Here is a 16,404-nt window from a genome sequence, read left to right as displayed (position 1 = left end):
TGCGCTGCCAACCCTCCACTCCTCTTGCACTTTCATGGGTGTCTCCATCTGCCTACCAATCTAAAATAACAAAAAAGCTTTTAATAAGAATAACATTTGGCACATGCAGGCAACACGAAAATTGAACTGACCTTTTGCTAATAGAGACAAAAGTAAGCATCTTTGATATCTTTGTAGCCCAAGATAATCAAGTGTTCTCGTATGTTGGTGAGAGTTGAGTTGCACAATCTCAGAAACACCATTTGACAAAGTAACGGGCATGTCAAATGTCACAAAATCAGCAACAATCGATTGTAGGGGTATCCACTTTCCACTCTTACACATCCAACACTCATAGTGGAAGCGTAGGTACAAAGTAGTGCACACTTTCAGATGTTTTGTATCGATACCTGAAGCCCCCACATTACATTTGTATTTATCTTCTTGGTACACTCCCTCAGCCATTCCCCAACTATCTCCAAATACAAATTTTAATGCTTCATACATGACATGCTTGCTACAAAACATAGTAGGTGTGAAACTGAATGGAAATGTCTTGAAAAAGTGTACAAAAACAAGCACGGGGCAGCAGCAACTGAGCCCTACTGATACGAAAGCCTTCCCAAATTTTAATGAAGAGAAAATATTGGAAGCATCTTCTCCTTCACAGAGGAAGAGTGACCAAACATCGGGTTGTGGCCATTACATGCTCAATAAATGAAGGGTTTTCAATAGCAATGATCTTACCATATCCATCCTTTGAGACCGGAACTACGTACGTTTGTGAGTAGAAGAAGATTCTGTGTTGGAGCAACATTGAAGGTGGCGAGTTGGGAAGCATCATAACACCAATGGCGGCATGAAGAGCATTGAAAAGACCATATTAGGTAAAGTGGGAATATCCCAATTCCCAGATTGGACAGCTTTCAAATATATCATGTACAAGGTGTTGATGTTTTGTACTAGACTAAACATTTGAAAGAAACATTGGCCAATAAAAATTATGGTTTTGGGTGGTTACACCATCAAGAGACTAGTACATTGATTCCATTTTCATTGTTTATACTCTATTGTCCTACCTACAACTTATCTTAACATGGAGACATTGGTTTGAATGCCCACAACTTGTTCAAGCTAAGGTCAAATGGAGTACCTAAAGTTTTCGTTCAAGGTCCACCACTTGTCCAAGCTAGCACCCATTGAGAAATAAACCCACTTGTGCATGACATCAAAGCAACACACACCTCTAATCTAGAAATTTTTTACTTAAGATACAAGCCATTTATAAAATGTGTAGCATATGTCAACTGCAACATAGGAGGGCTAGTTTCAAGGTGCATTTGTCTAGGATAGGCTATGGAGGAATGCAAAGTCCACTTCTTATCTAAGCTACAATTAGTAAAAGGGTAAGCAAATGTGTTTACATAAAAAAAATTGTAAGTACTTCTCCATTGCAACATAGAAGGTTTAATTTGAACTTCAAGAAATTAGGCTAAAAACATATATAATGAAATAGATACTACCCACAAGAAAACATTAAATATGTTATTGTATACCAAATTAGAGAAGTTAACATCCAGAAGCATCTAATTATGCGTATAACCTCATAAAGATATGCATGCATACATTGACATCTCAATACATGCACTTAGACTCCATGCTTTTCCGCTCGGCATATTTTAGTTTCCAAAACTCTCGTACATGGAGGATGTAAAATAACCATTCTTGATTCAAACATTTTCTCCACAAACAAGGTCTCTCACACAATTCAAAGTCCATGATTTCTTTTCTCCCAATGCAAACAATTAGACTTTATATTTTTCCTTTCAAATATTTGTAGGTTCTAAAACTCTTTTATATGAAGGACACAAAAATAAATGCTTTAGGCAAACATGCGTGCCAAGACCAAGATATTTCTTGCACATCCATGAATTCTCCATTCCATACTTGTAAGGTTTATTTTGATATCAAACATAAGTTTCTCCTAGTTACAAATGGATGCAACCTTGAGATGGAATGATATAGAATTGCTAAAGAAAATTACTTTTTTTCCAAATATATCATGATGAAACACAACCATAATCTAGTAAATGAGTCCCCAAAAACAAGGTGCAATTGAGAACTACATTGAAATCTCCTTAGACTTGAATACACTCTAGTAATATAGTGAAGTCCCCTTAGACTAGGGTACAGTTCATCAACACATTTTTGTTCTAAAGCAGGATGCTTTGTCATTACATTGGATTTTCCTTGTAATTGGATACACTCTAGTAATACATGGAAGTCCTCTTAGAGTAGAATGCACTCCTTTACAAGTCCCTTATAATAGAGCACAATCCATCACATAGGATTCTCCTTATAATAGCATACACTGGAGTAATACGTGGAAGTCCCCTTAGAGAAGGGTGCACTCCGTGTACAAATAATTTTCTTTATAATAGGATATCCTATAGAATACATGCAAGTCCCCTTAGAGTAGGGTGCACTCCATGCAAGTGTTCATCAAATTGACACATCTTTGTTTAAAAATAACCTTTGAATTATATAGTAATACAAATACACATCATACTAAAAGGACATCATCAGGCCATAAAAAGGATCATTGTCAACCTTCTTTAATGTTATCGCTTTGACACGTACACAGGGAGGACATGATTTGTCTCAAGATCACTATACTGATTTACAATTGTGTTACGGGTATAATCTCTCTTGTCTCCTGCATACAACCATCCAAGTAACCATGGAATAATCGTTTCTTGCAAGAATCTTTGGAGCTGCTCAAGTGTTTGCCTCCACATCTTTGAAAATATAAGATATGTTCCTGGCATATTCCACATCATCCTATATGGACTATCATAAAAAATCAAGGTATTCTTTGCATCCAAGTCCTCAAACATCTTCCACATATCGCTCAAGTTTTTATGATAAACCCTTCTAATCCTAACATGATGTTTGGATTTTGGCAACATTTTTACTCATAAAGATCTTGAACTTGCTATAATGCTTTGGGAAACATTTTTGTGTGATGTGTTGCACACTTGTTAGGTTAGCAACTCCATATCCGTAGCTCAAAGTATTCACCACAAAAATCCAAAAACATTTCTATGTCTAGGTGCACTGCATGATAAACTTCATCTTTGTCCTCCACAAGACGCATGTGTTGAGCCCAAAATGGCATAGAATCTCCATGTTTTGTTTCAATTGTCTTCAAAAGCAGTCCTTCAAGGTCCAAAACAAGCACTCTTTTGATATTCTTGACAACAAGTGGCAGGTGACAAGGAGGTGATTGATATATACGACAAGGCCTTGGATGAGGTTGGTTGGGTGCTTCAAAATCTTCCTTCAAATCATGCCTACAAATAGTCGACCCACTTTCTTGTAGTGATGGATCTTCAATTGAAAAACAAGAAATTTATTATGTTTCAAAGAATACAAACAGTTTCTACATTTTCTACACTATGGTCTTATTAGATGCCAAAGTCCATCTTCAACTTCCTCATTGCTATAAACAAATCCCAATCGAAAACGTTACAAGGCTTCACCATTTCTCCAAGCTATGCTTCTTTGAAGCATGGAGAAAAGTAAGGTCTACCACCTAGCTAGGCTAGGCTTGAATGGGAGAAAAGTAATAGCTACCATAGGTCCAAACTAGGGTCGATGATGAGGGGTCTCTTGTTTCAAGGTCTACCACTTGTCCAATCTACAATTCATACAATATAGTGGTGGATAGCTAGACTCGATTGGGAATGGGAGAAAAGGTTCAAGGTCCACCACCTGTCCAACCTCTTAGGCTCTTTGTTAAATGTTTTCCTTCTCACTGATGGAGGACTTGTGATATGTTTCCCATGAGGGGCTTTACCAAAAAGTCCACCACCTGTCCAAGCTTCCTCCATGGAATATGTAGAAATATTTTTCTTGAGATTTGCAAGAAGAAACAAAAAGAAAAATTTGATACCATGCACATGTATATTCAAGTATGTGAAACAAGGTTCAAGTCATAAAAGGTACCTTAGGGGTGTGTTTTATTTAGCCTTAGAAGATTGTTCTCAGCTTTGACCTTGTTTATATAAGCCTTTGTAGTGGTTGCCTTCAATGGCCCCTTTGTAGTACATCCCAATTGCCTAGCTAGATTGATCAATTGTGGTGCCTTCATGCTTTCAATAGCTGTACCTTCCTTTTGCAGTGTCTCTTCTATTCGGGCTCATCTAATGTCATTGTTGTTGGTTTTGTCACTTGATTGATTGTGTTTTCCCTCAAGGATAACTTCACCTTTGTCATATTTTGCAGGAGTTATCCTTCTTGTAAAGAACACCTTTGCTGACCAAGCATCATTTTTTTGCTTCCAATTATCTTTGATTTCTTTATATTCACTCTCATTTGTCAATGCTCGTTGTCCGTAATGATTAGAGGCAATGAAATTCCGCACATCCCTTGTCTGATCCAGCTCAAACAAGTAGGGAAGCAACTCCTCCAAGAGAATATTGTCAACCAATTTTTCACCATCAAATTGGGATGGAAAAATAAATTTTTTTGCAGGGGAAATGCATCCCTTGTAAGGAGAGTCGTCAATAAGCACTGTTCTTTGTGGGTCACATTCATACCCCATGGCAATTTTAGCTAGAGGCTTGAGCATCGCCTCAACAGTTGGATTGTCACGTCTAAATAATTTATTGCTTTGACAAGTGTAGCAACCTTCTTGATTCCAAATTGCAAAGAAAGGAATTGTACCTTTTGCTAAGCTCTCTAGTGCTTTAAGAATTTGAAGCACATTGTTCCTAGTAGTTGTCGACCAAATTGCAACATTAAACCTTTGTAATATAATCTTCAAGAATTGGATGCAACCTGGACTAAGTATAATATATCTTTTTGGATCTAGTTGCACTAACTGGTGGTGTGAGGACGGCTGAGGGGAACGTTTCAATAGCAGGCCATTTAAGTCCAAAATAATTGTGAGTATGGATTTCTCAACATCTGCACTAGATGAAGTAGGAACAAATGGAAATGGCTCTTGAGCAAACGTTTTAGTCTCTTTTGAAGTAGGTTGTATTGTTGGAGTAGGTATTTCTTTATTCTCACTGTTGCAAGCTTGCTCAAGGTGCACATCACCAGACTTTGGTATAGACGTATCATCCACCTTGGGCATGTCATAAATAATAGAATCAAGGGGTTCAACAATTGCGAACTCAACCATAGGGGCCTTATCTATCCCAATTTGCAAATCTAAAAAACACAAATAACATTGGTTTCTAAAAAATCACTAGAATTTAAATCACCAATTTTAAACATGTGGAAGTCAAACTTAGGAGTTTATTCAAGGTAAAACAATATTACAATCCTTGCAACTATTGGTACACAAGGCAACACTAGTCTTTACTACAATCTTTTGTGGCAAACTTGTACACCCTACACTTTAATAAAAAGTAGTACTTAAGTGAATATTGAAGGCCACATAAAGTTAACATCAACCATGATTTACTTGATTGAGATTTGATCCAGTAAAAGTCATATTAACACATGTAATTAAGACTTCTATCGATATAAATACTTGAAAACATCAAATAAAGTCATAGTCAACAAACTATGTGTCTCCTCATTTAAGGTGACCAATAGTCTCAACACATGCATAGCCATAACCTCTTGATTTAATGTCTAAAGATAAGCCTTTATCCAAAGGTGTTAATTTTGGATGAAATATATAGCTACGCTTTGGACACTCGTACAATGAGAGGTATTTTTGTAATCCAACACGTTTTCCTTTTCTACAAATTTACAAATCTATGCCTAGTTAATCTCTCTCTTCTTCTATATTCAATTCTTCTCTCAATAGAGACCTTAATAGAAGCAAGGTCTACCACTTGTCCAAGCCAGTGCAAGGAAATGACTGTTGTTTTAAGTCTATCACAATTAGACTCCATAGAAGGTTCACCACCACACTTGTTTGAATTAGCCTCCATGGAAGGTCCACCACTTTTCCAAGCTATATGGGGTTGTTTGAAAGTCTAACACGCTTCTTGAGATCGGGATCTATGTATGGTTCACCTACCCATGCTAGCCTTGAAAGTATAAAATAAAGGGGATAGTACGAGGTCTAAAACTAATCAATTCAATCTCTTAAGTCTAGGCTAGTGCTTTATTTTAATCTAAGGGCTCATCACTCAAAAATTATAAGATTATTCTCTACATTTCAACCTTTAATTCTTGAAGATGAAAAAGATGGACTCAAAAAATACTACGTAAAATAAAACCTAACGCTAAGAGTATCAAATCAACAAGAATAGATGCTAACATATACAAGAAGTCTAAAACATACGTCCTTCCATTTTCAAGTAGGCATCCATTGACAAAGGAGGTTGGTATTCTTCTCCTTCTTCTTCTTGCAGAGAATTCTCTTCTCTGATGGACACATCGTCAGCTAATTGCAAAGTAGGTTCTTGATCTTGAAGGCCAGCTCACTTTTCTATATCAGCATGAGCCTTAGCAAATTTGAGAAGCCTGGTTGCTAAAGTTCCTTGCTCTTGCACGCTCTCAACTAAGCAGATGACGTCTTTTTTCTGTTGTAATCCTTCTTGTGCATAGCCATCACTAAAGAGATCTACAAGCTTGCAATCTTCAAAACAGTATGTATGAATGTAGTTATTGAAGAAAACTCTTTTTTTGGCTTCCAAATATTGCAAATCTAACATGCGTTCATTTTCTACTTGAAGCAAAGAACAATCAATTGGCATGGGATGTGTCCCATGAAGGCAATAACCACAAGGAATTGAATTGCTCCTTTGCTAGGTGCTAATCCCATACTCTAGAATGCACATTGCAATTTGTGAGTTTAGAGAAATCTATAAAAGCAAGAAACACAGATCCAGGATCAATTGAGCCTCCAGAAATAGCCAACATCCCATCCAAAGCATTGCTAAATATCTCCTCACTCCACTGCAAGTTGTCCCCATAGTGTTTTGTCAAGTCTAAAATGCATAAGCCAATAGGAATTTGGTTGTTGAAGTGGCGCTTCAAGTAGAGATTTCCTTCCATCTATAGGTTCACCACATAGATGGACCATGGCAAATCAAGAGACTCAATTTTTTGCTTGTGAAGGTGAATTGCCCATTGCATATGTTTTATAGCTTCATGCAGAAAATCCATTTTATTTTTTCCACGCTTCAAGCTATTTTTGAGCCATTGCTCACATAGCATTAGAATGGTTTTATAAAATGCATCAATGATTTTATACATGCTGACTATTTTCTCCCAATCTTTACATGATGATGACTCATTCAAAGCATTGAAGCCTTCAAGAAGTGCGTCTTGAATGAGTTTGCCTTGTTTGAGTTGCTTGATTCGATCATACATATCAATTACATCACCATCTTTTGCACTCTTTGACAATAAAATCTTCTCATCTTCAATTTCTTCTTGAATGATCTTTACCTCTGATTCCTCAAGACCGCAAAGAAATCTGAATACTGTTGTTGGGGATTTCTTGTTCTCCTCCTCAAGCCTTTTAATAATTTCTAGCCAACAATCATAAACTTGATTGGAATATGTAACCATGTGTGCCTGTTTAGCAATCTAACTTGCCCCTGAACTCATTCTTACCAATCAAAGAAAAGTCTAGAAAGAAATATAACACCAATGAGAAGATTGAACTCAAGTGTTCAATTAAAGACAATAAGGAAGAAGAAGAAAGACACTTACATCCCATCCAGCACGAGATGTATGCCCCTCTGCAACTCTAGTTGCTACCCTTGATGGTCGTCCTAAATAGATCCATTGACTTTGCAAATGCCACAATATTTGATTGTAAGGTTGCTTGACATACAATGCTTTAGCCTCATCATTTGCAATGGTAGATATAGCATTTGCAACCATCGGAGGAGCATTTACAACAATACGAGCCTTTTGAAATTTATACACGTCAATCAATCTTTGAAATATCTCATTGTTTTTTTGTTCATTGTGAAGCAAAACTTTTGCGGCATAAATTGAATGTTGGCCATCAAAAATCCAATAATGATAATCTTGTAGTTTGTCCTCTTGTACCTCTTTTGCTGCCAAAGGTGTATCCTTCTTTGCCTTTGCATTTTGAACAGGAATTAAACATGCACATGCTATAGGCTTAGTTGTACTTTGGGAAAATCCAAATAGCATGCTTTCAGCATGTTTTCCATCAATAGTACGTACATTATAGTGATCAAGAGCCAACCAACAATTTTGAATAGGGATATCAAACTCCTTATATTGGAAAGGGAAATAGCTTATATACTTATTCATTCCACGTGTATCTTTTTCTTGTCCTTTCATGGCCTCTGTCTCTAGAGGTTCTGGATCCACGATTCTCATCTTGGACGTTGAACATTGTGTTGAGGATGCTAGAGATGCATTGTCTACATCCAAAAAAGAACTAGTCTCCTTAGGTGCTACTTTTTGCACTTTGACTTTCTTGTTTATAGGTGGTCGTGAAGCTTTCACCTTCTTTCCCTGTAGTGTGGCTATGATGGAGCTTTGAAGTTGATCTGCTGTGACACCTTGAGTTGACTCTTCAATCTTCCATCCTCGAGAAAACATTGTCTCATCTTTATTTTGAGACATGCGTGGAAATGCATATGCTCCTGGAGAGAATTAGAATTCTTGATTAATTGGGACTACAATATCAATGCATTCCACCTGTGGATGACCATCAATTGTAGAGATAGAGTCTTCCACTACTTGGCCAACATCTTCAAATAGACTGTCATTCTCTTTCTTTGCAATAAACAGATGCACCTTATGAAATTGTGCACCCTCCACACCATGTATATCTAGATACCAACTCCTTTGATCATTGCAATTATAGTCAATTGATATAGCCACCCTTGTAACATTTCTTTTTGGTTCCATATCTTCCTAGAAAAAAACCAAATTTAGTTTTTACTAAATAATATAGTCCACCACTTGTCCAACCTACTTCCAAGGTGGTTTGTAGGTCCACCACTTGTCCAAGCTAGCTCTACTGAAACAAGCTATCTCTATTGTTTCAAGGTCAATGTGTGAATGGAGTGTAGCTACTATTTCTATTAGCATGAATGGTTTGGAGCAAAGGTCCACCACTTGTCCAGCCTACTATCCATTGTGTTATAGAGGCTTTAGACCAAGGTGGCTTGAAGGTCCGCCACATGTCCAAGCTAGCTCTATTGAAACAAGCTATCTCTGTCATAATAATCAATATCTAATTCTCCTAAATGATTTTCTCATATTAAACTGATCATTTAATGTGGGGAAGTGCCAAGGGAGAAAAAGCTAGAATATTGGTTAAGTTAGCAGACCGGCCACAGTAGGGATCCAAAGGAGGGAAAATAGGGATCCAAAGGGGGGGGGCCATCTGCAAAAGAGCCATGTGAAACAATGGGCCAAAAAGACCCTAAGGTTCAGCCCATTAAGACTTCCAAAATGCTAAGGTTCCAAAATTCAAAGGTTGTGTCCAAAGGTCAACCCTAGGGAAAATTGGATGCTTAGTGTGTGCCCTAAAAGTCTTTGCATATCCCTACATGGGAGGGGGCGAGCCCCAAAGCTAGGGGATGAGAGAGAAAGCCACACACACACACACACACAGGCTCCCTTTACACAAAGGGAATGAGGGACACATGTCAGCTCCCTAGGCCAGATGCCCACAAGGTGTGCCCAATTCCTATTGGAAGACCCTTGAAGTGGACCAATGAGAATTAAGCTAGAGTAAATCTAGTTTAATTAATTTAAAAACATTTAATAAAAGAAACCAATAAGAATTAAGTGTCCTAGAAGACTATTGGGCAGTCTCCCAAGGGGTCCAATGAGCATTCAGGAGCCCCATGGCTTGCCTGATTCCTATTGGCCAGGAGGCAAAGGGGTCCAATGAGAGTTTAGTTTAATTATTTAATTACCTAAAGCTCTCACAAAAGGGGAAAGGGGGACACATGTCAGAAGGCTATCACTTATGCTGCTTAATCCCTATTGGCTTGACCTGGGGAGGTCCAATGAGGCAAAAGCCAGACTTATTTAGCAGCTAGGGCTCGCCCAAGAGAGGGGGGGGGGCTGATTTTTGGCTGGGGATTGACACACACACTCTCACACTTGACCATGTGTGAATAGAAAATACTCTATCTCCTCCCAAGCTTTAATGGAGAGCTCATCACCTACTCCAAGCTTGTGAGATAGAAGCCTACATCAACACTCTCTTGGCATGTGGATGCAAATCCAACCAAGAGCCAAGCTTCAATGCATGCTCATCTTCTCTACCAAGCTAATTACTAAGCTAAGCTATGCTAATATGAGTGATTATGTGAGGAGATGTACTTCTTTCTCGTAAGATACTTCTTTTTCCTCTCAATCTACTCTCATACCCTGCTAGCTCTCACCATCTTCGAAGGTGTGTGAGGTCTTGGGTCTGAGAACGGGGATAATTCAAGTTGTGTTTGATTAAGTGTTTTGCTTGGTGTATGAAGCTTCCATCTTCATTGCACTAGCTAGTCTTGAAGGAACACAAAGAATTGTATTGTACAATGTCTCTCTTGATGGGAGAAACCATAATACAAAGCCTTTTGGAGGGGGGACCGGCTCCATGCAAATCCGGTCCTCAAGTGTTGTCAATAGCTTAATTGCTCTCTCTTTTGAAAGTATTGTCGATGCTATCTAACTAGGTGTTATGCTTTTTGTTGCTCTCTCCACCCAAGCACTCTTGTAATTCTCATTAGGAATCAACTCTAATGAAATGCCCACTATGTTCATGCTAAATTCCGCTACACAAAAGATTTTAGGCCATTAAATGTTACATTGGTATCAGAGCTCAAGGTTTCTCTTTTCTTGCTCAAGAAGGGAGGTCCTCAAGCTAGCTACAAATGGTTGGTATTATTAATTGCCTGTGAGTAAGTAGAATAGGGATTTTTCAGCCTTGCAGTGCGCCTGCCTTTGTGAAGTTAACGGGGCATCACCGTCGAGAGCTATGGTCTTAATAGTGGAGTCCTACAGGGCTTGCCTACGGCTTAACCACTATTGAGCTATTAGAAGCTTGACAGGAGCCGGTGCTGTTTTGGTGTCAAAAGACCCTCTCTTCTATTCCTTGCAATTAATGGTATTCGAGCCGTGGGTACAGTAGCTTGAGTGCTTTTTCTAAAGGGGTAAAGAGGAGTAGCAACTAGGGCTTGAAGTGCCAAAGTACACCTAAAAAGTTTACACCTAAAAGTTGTTAGAATGGCTGACAATATTAAAGAGAGTGAAATTAATGTTGATAACTTTGATTTTGCTCATGAGCAAGCTACTAATGATGCTTCAATGCTTGTTAATTATCTTGTTTCTAGGCTTCAACAAGCCATGGGCAATCCATCTCTCCAAAGTGAAGTGCAACGGCAGCTCCGTGCTCACGGGATTCTCCAAGCTCATCACCATGACGAGAGAACACCTAGGAAGCCTCCTTGTGAGACTACCAAAAGAGGTCTCTCTCCGATTCGGGAAGAAGAAGAGAATCCATATGAAGGGCTCAAGAACTTACTTCTTGATGATGCATCTCCTTCCCAAAGGAGAACTCAAGAGCCTCCACCGAAGGAACGAGAAAGAAGCGAGTCTCCCGCCACCTCGGCGGAGATGGCTCCACGAAGACGGCGGGCTAAACGCTCTCCATCACCACCAAAGCGGAGAAGACCATCACACTCTTCTCCACGCCATAATTCAAAGAGGGATGATAAAAAGCAAGAGAAGAAAAAGGCGAGAAAGAGGACACCCTCTTCTCCATCTTCTTCATCCTCTTCCTCTTATGAAAGCTATGGTGAAGACGACAAAGATCAAGACAAGAAAAAGGCGAGAAAGAGGTCACCCTCTTCTCCACCTTCTTCAAATTCTTCATCTTCTGAAGAAAGTGATGGTGCAACTTTTGAACCATCAAAAAGAAGAGGCCATAGAAAATCCTATGCCGCATGGAAGAGGTCGTCCAAGCTGAAGAAATTCAAAGAGGGAGGGAAGAGCATCTCTTTCCTTACCTATGATGGCACCTTCGGTGCTACAGACAAAGTTTTGGCCTTTATCCAGCAATTCGATGCGGCGTTTGGAGATGAGGGCTTCACGGAGTCCTCTAAGCTACGCAATGTAGCTATGCACTTTCAAAAGTCCGCCAGACAATGGTGGTCTAGCCTACGAGCCAACGGTGAAGCTCCATGAACATGGAAGGCTTTAAGAGCTTCCATTATGAAGCAGTTTTTGGCCACCGATGCCAAAGACAAAGTACTCACCGAATGGCGAAGCTTAAAGCTCTCTCCCAATGAATCCATCCACAAATATGTAGACAAGTTTTGGGACCTACAACTCAAAGCCACTGTCTTCAAAAAGTTGGATTTTGGAGAGCAAAAGCAACAATTTTGTGCGGGCTTAACCGAAGAAATGGCAGAGTATGTCAACTCCCAAAGGCCACGTACCATATCGGCGGTAATACACCATACTATGGTGGCCTCACGAATCAATTTCCAAACGGGGGGTAAAAGAAATAATAAGCCCCCGGAAAACAAGGGTTCCAATGAGCCTAAGGGGAAGGACAATGTCCAAAAGTCTCCTAAGGGCAATTCCAACAAAGCTAAAGAGAAGGGAGTTTACAAAGGAAAGAATAAACTCTCTCCTGAAGAGCTTGAGCGTTATCGTAAAGATAACCGGTGTTTCAAGTGCGGCGAACAAGGGCATGCGTACCGCGCTTGTCCCCAAAAGAACAACCGCCAAGATCCTCCTAGAGCTTCTTTGGTTGAAATCCAAGAGGAGGAGATTCACCAAACTCACCACAAAGGATCTCCTCTATGCCATGCTTGGGGAAAGGTAAGAGAACATGATGCTTTTATTCTCTTTGACCCTGGTTCTACTCACAATTTTATATCTATGGAGTTAGCCACCAAGCTAGGCATACAATCCTACGAGATGGGAGATATCCTACCCGCAGACAGTGCCTTCAAGGGGCAAGAAGCTTCAGTCACTCCCTTAATCGGGAAATTGAGGCTTCATGTCCAAGGCTATGTGGACAAAGAGGACTTCTTTATCTCTCCTCTCAAGCATGAGGATGTAATCCTAGGGGCACCATGGTTTGACCGTCTGGCTGCCCATGTTAAATTTCCTGAAAGGAGAATCTCCTTTAAGTTCAGGGAAAAGGACATGTATATAGATGCTAGGGAGATGGGTAACACCATCCCCATTGTACATACACCAGCTTTCAACAAGTCAATAAAGAGCTCTATTTCCGTGTACATGATTTTTGTTAAAGATTCTCAAAATGAACCTAATGCTTTAGCAAAAAAAAATAAAAGCAACCAAAAGGAATTAGAGTTATCCAATTTTCTCAAGGGGTTTCAAGATGTCTTTATTGACGACATCCCTTGTGAGCTACCTCCTAAACGAGGTAATGACGACCATGCAATTGAACTTCTTCCAGGAAGTTCACCGCCTAACAAACCTCCTTATAGAGTTTCTCAAGCTCAACAAGAGGAGATTATGCGGCAAGTGCATGAGTTAATTGAGAAGGGCATGGTTAGGCCTAGCTCATCTCCATTTTGCTCACCTGTGCTATTAGTGCAAAAGAAAGACGGCACATATCGTATGTGTGTCGACTATAGAGCACTAAATAGGATCACTATCAAGAATAGGTTTCCCGTTCCACGGGTAGAAGACCTATTTGATAAGCTACAAGGATCGACCTACTTCAGTAGGATTGACCTAAAAAGTGGCTATCATCAAATAAGGATAGTTGATCAAGACATTGTAAAGACCGCATTTCGTACTACATTTGGTCTTTACGAATACATTGTCATGCCTTTTGGCTTGACTAATGCACCATCCACATTTAACCGCTTGATGGAGAAGCTGTTCAGGCCTCATCGAACCTTCACTGGAGTGTTCTTTGATGATATTATCATCTACTCTAATTCATTGGAGGAACACAAGCAACACCTCCAGGTAATATTTCAAGTTTTAAGAGAGAATAAACTTTATGTTAATCGAAAGAAAAGTGAATTTTTCTTGCAAGAGATTCAATATTTAGGTCACATTATCTCTCAAGATGGAATCCAAATGGATCCATCCAAGTTAGAGGTAATAAAAGGATGGCCTAAACCAAGGAATCTTCATGAACTAAGAAGCTTTATAGGTATGTGTGCATACTATAGACGCTTCATAGAAAAGTTCTCACAAATTGCGGGACCATTACATGACCTAACAAAGAAAAATGTTAGGTATACGTGGTCTGCTAAGGAGAACAATGCTTTCGAAAAGCCTAAAGAAAAGCTTATCTCTCAACCTGTGCTTACACTACCGGATCTCTCAAAACCATTTGAGGTCCAATGTGATGCTTGTGGTGATTGCCTTGGGGCTGTTCTGCTCCAAGAAGGGCACGCCATAGGCTATGAGAGTCGAAGGCTCGACCCTGTTGAGCAAGCTCTAGGCATATACGAAAAAGAACTCCTTGCAGTTCTACATGCCTTAGACTCATGGAAGCACTATTTATTGGGGACTCCTTTCATTCTGCGAACGGATCACCAAAGTCTTAAGTACTTCATGACGCAGACCAAGCTCTCCGACAAACAAATGAGGTGGGCAAATTTCCTTTCGCAATTTCATTTTCATATTGCTCACATTGCTGGCAAGCATAATCAAGTAGCCGATGCACTCTCAAGACGACCGAGAGTGAATGCGGTTTCCATAGCAACTCACAATGATCTATCTTTAATGATAGATGAGTATGCTATTGATCCCGATTTTAGAGATGTGATTTCAGCCCTTGCATTAGGGAAGAAAGAAGAACCATTTACTTTACAAGATGGTTATCTTCTCTATGGCAATAGACTATGCGTTACTAACTCACTACGTGAGAAAGTAATGTATGAATCTCATGCTCCCCCATATGCGGGGCATAAAGGGATTCAGTCTACCCTAAAGGGAATTGAAACATATTTTTATTGGCCTACCATGAAAGTGAACATACATGAGTATGTTTCCAAATGTGTGGTATGTCAAAAGACAAAATTTGATAGAGGGAAGCAACTTGGATTGCTTCAACCCTTGCCAATCCCTAATTCACCGTGGGAGAGCATATCCATGGATTTTATCTTTGGATTGCCTAAGTCTATCCATGGGAATACGGGAATATGGACGATAGTAGACATGTTCAGTAAACAAGCTCATTTTATACCTGTCAAAAAGACTATCAAAGCCCATCAAATGGCAACCCTCTTCATTTCACAAATTTTCAAGTACCATGGCTTGCCAATGTCCATAGTGTCGGATAGAGATCCTAGAATGACCAGTAATTTCTGGAAGGGTCTCTTTGAGAATTTAGGAACAAGGCTAAACTTCTCTTCGGCCTATCATCCACAAACTGATGGCCAAAGTGAAATAGCTAACCTAACTATTCTCGATCTACTAAAAGCCTATGTAACGGAAGTAGATCAAAGATCCCAATGGGAGAAGTACTTACCCTTAGTAGAGTATGCTTACAATAACACTGTACATACTTCTACAGGAAAAGCACCTTTCGAGGTAATTGAGGGAAGGTCAAAAAGTCCCTTGCTACTTAAGGTACATGGGAAGATCTTCGCTGCAGATGAGTATAGCCGAGACCTACAAGAATCTTTCCAAAAGATTAAGGATGCTATCTCTATCTCACAGCAAAGGCAAAAGGCTGCTGCTGACAAGCACAGAAGAGCCCAAGCCTTTAAAGAAAACGATTGGGTCTTGTTAAAGTTTCCTAAGGCTCGATTAAGGCACACTACGGGCAAGAATCCTACGGGCCACCAAAAGTACTATGCTAAACTAGCAAAAAGGTACTATGGTCCCTTCCAAATTCTTAGGCCAATCAATGAGATGGCCTATCAACTTAAGTTGCCCAATCATTGGCTCATACACAATGCTTTTCATGTGAGCCTCTTAAAGCCTTACAAAGGAGAGCCACCTCAAGAACCAACTATTGAAGACCCACCGGAGATCGAGGACCATGAGGAGGTGCTGCAGCCCGAGTCCATTCTCCGACATGAAGACAAGGTATTAAGAGGCGGTAAGACTATCAGACGATATCTTATTAAGTTTAAGAATTATCCTTTTGAAGATGCTAGATGGATGCAAGGCATACAATTAAAGGATAACCTAAACCTTGTCAATGCTTACAATGCTTCCCAAGAGTAAGCAAATGTACAAAATGTTAAAAATGAACAAAAATTTTTGTCTTATAAGACTCCCTTTTTCTTTATTTGTGCACAAAAATGAAGTAGTATGCATGCTTAGATCAAGTTTGCGGAGACGACGTCTCCCAAACACCAAGTAGAGCTTGTCACTCTACTATGGAAGACTGATAGGACTAATGTGCAGACATGCTTGCGGCAGCCTCAGGCTCTCAAGCGCCAAATGGACTAGTCATCCATTATGGAATGATGTCGTAGGGTAACATAGGGATCCTCTACCCGC

Source organism: Adiantum capillus-veneris, chromosome 29 (genome assembly GCF_014529385.1).
Source record: "Adiantum capillus-veneris isolate H3 chromosome 29, ASM1452938v2, whole genome shotgun sequence".
Lineage (NCBI taxonomy): Eukaryota > Viridiplantae > Streptophyta > Polypodiopsida > Polypodiales > Pteridaceae > Adiantum > Adiantum capillus-veneris.
This window is presented reverse-complemented; position numbering follows the sequence as displayed.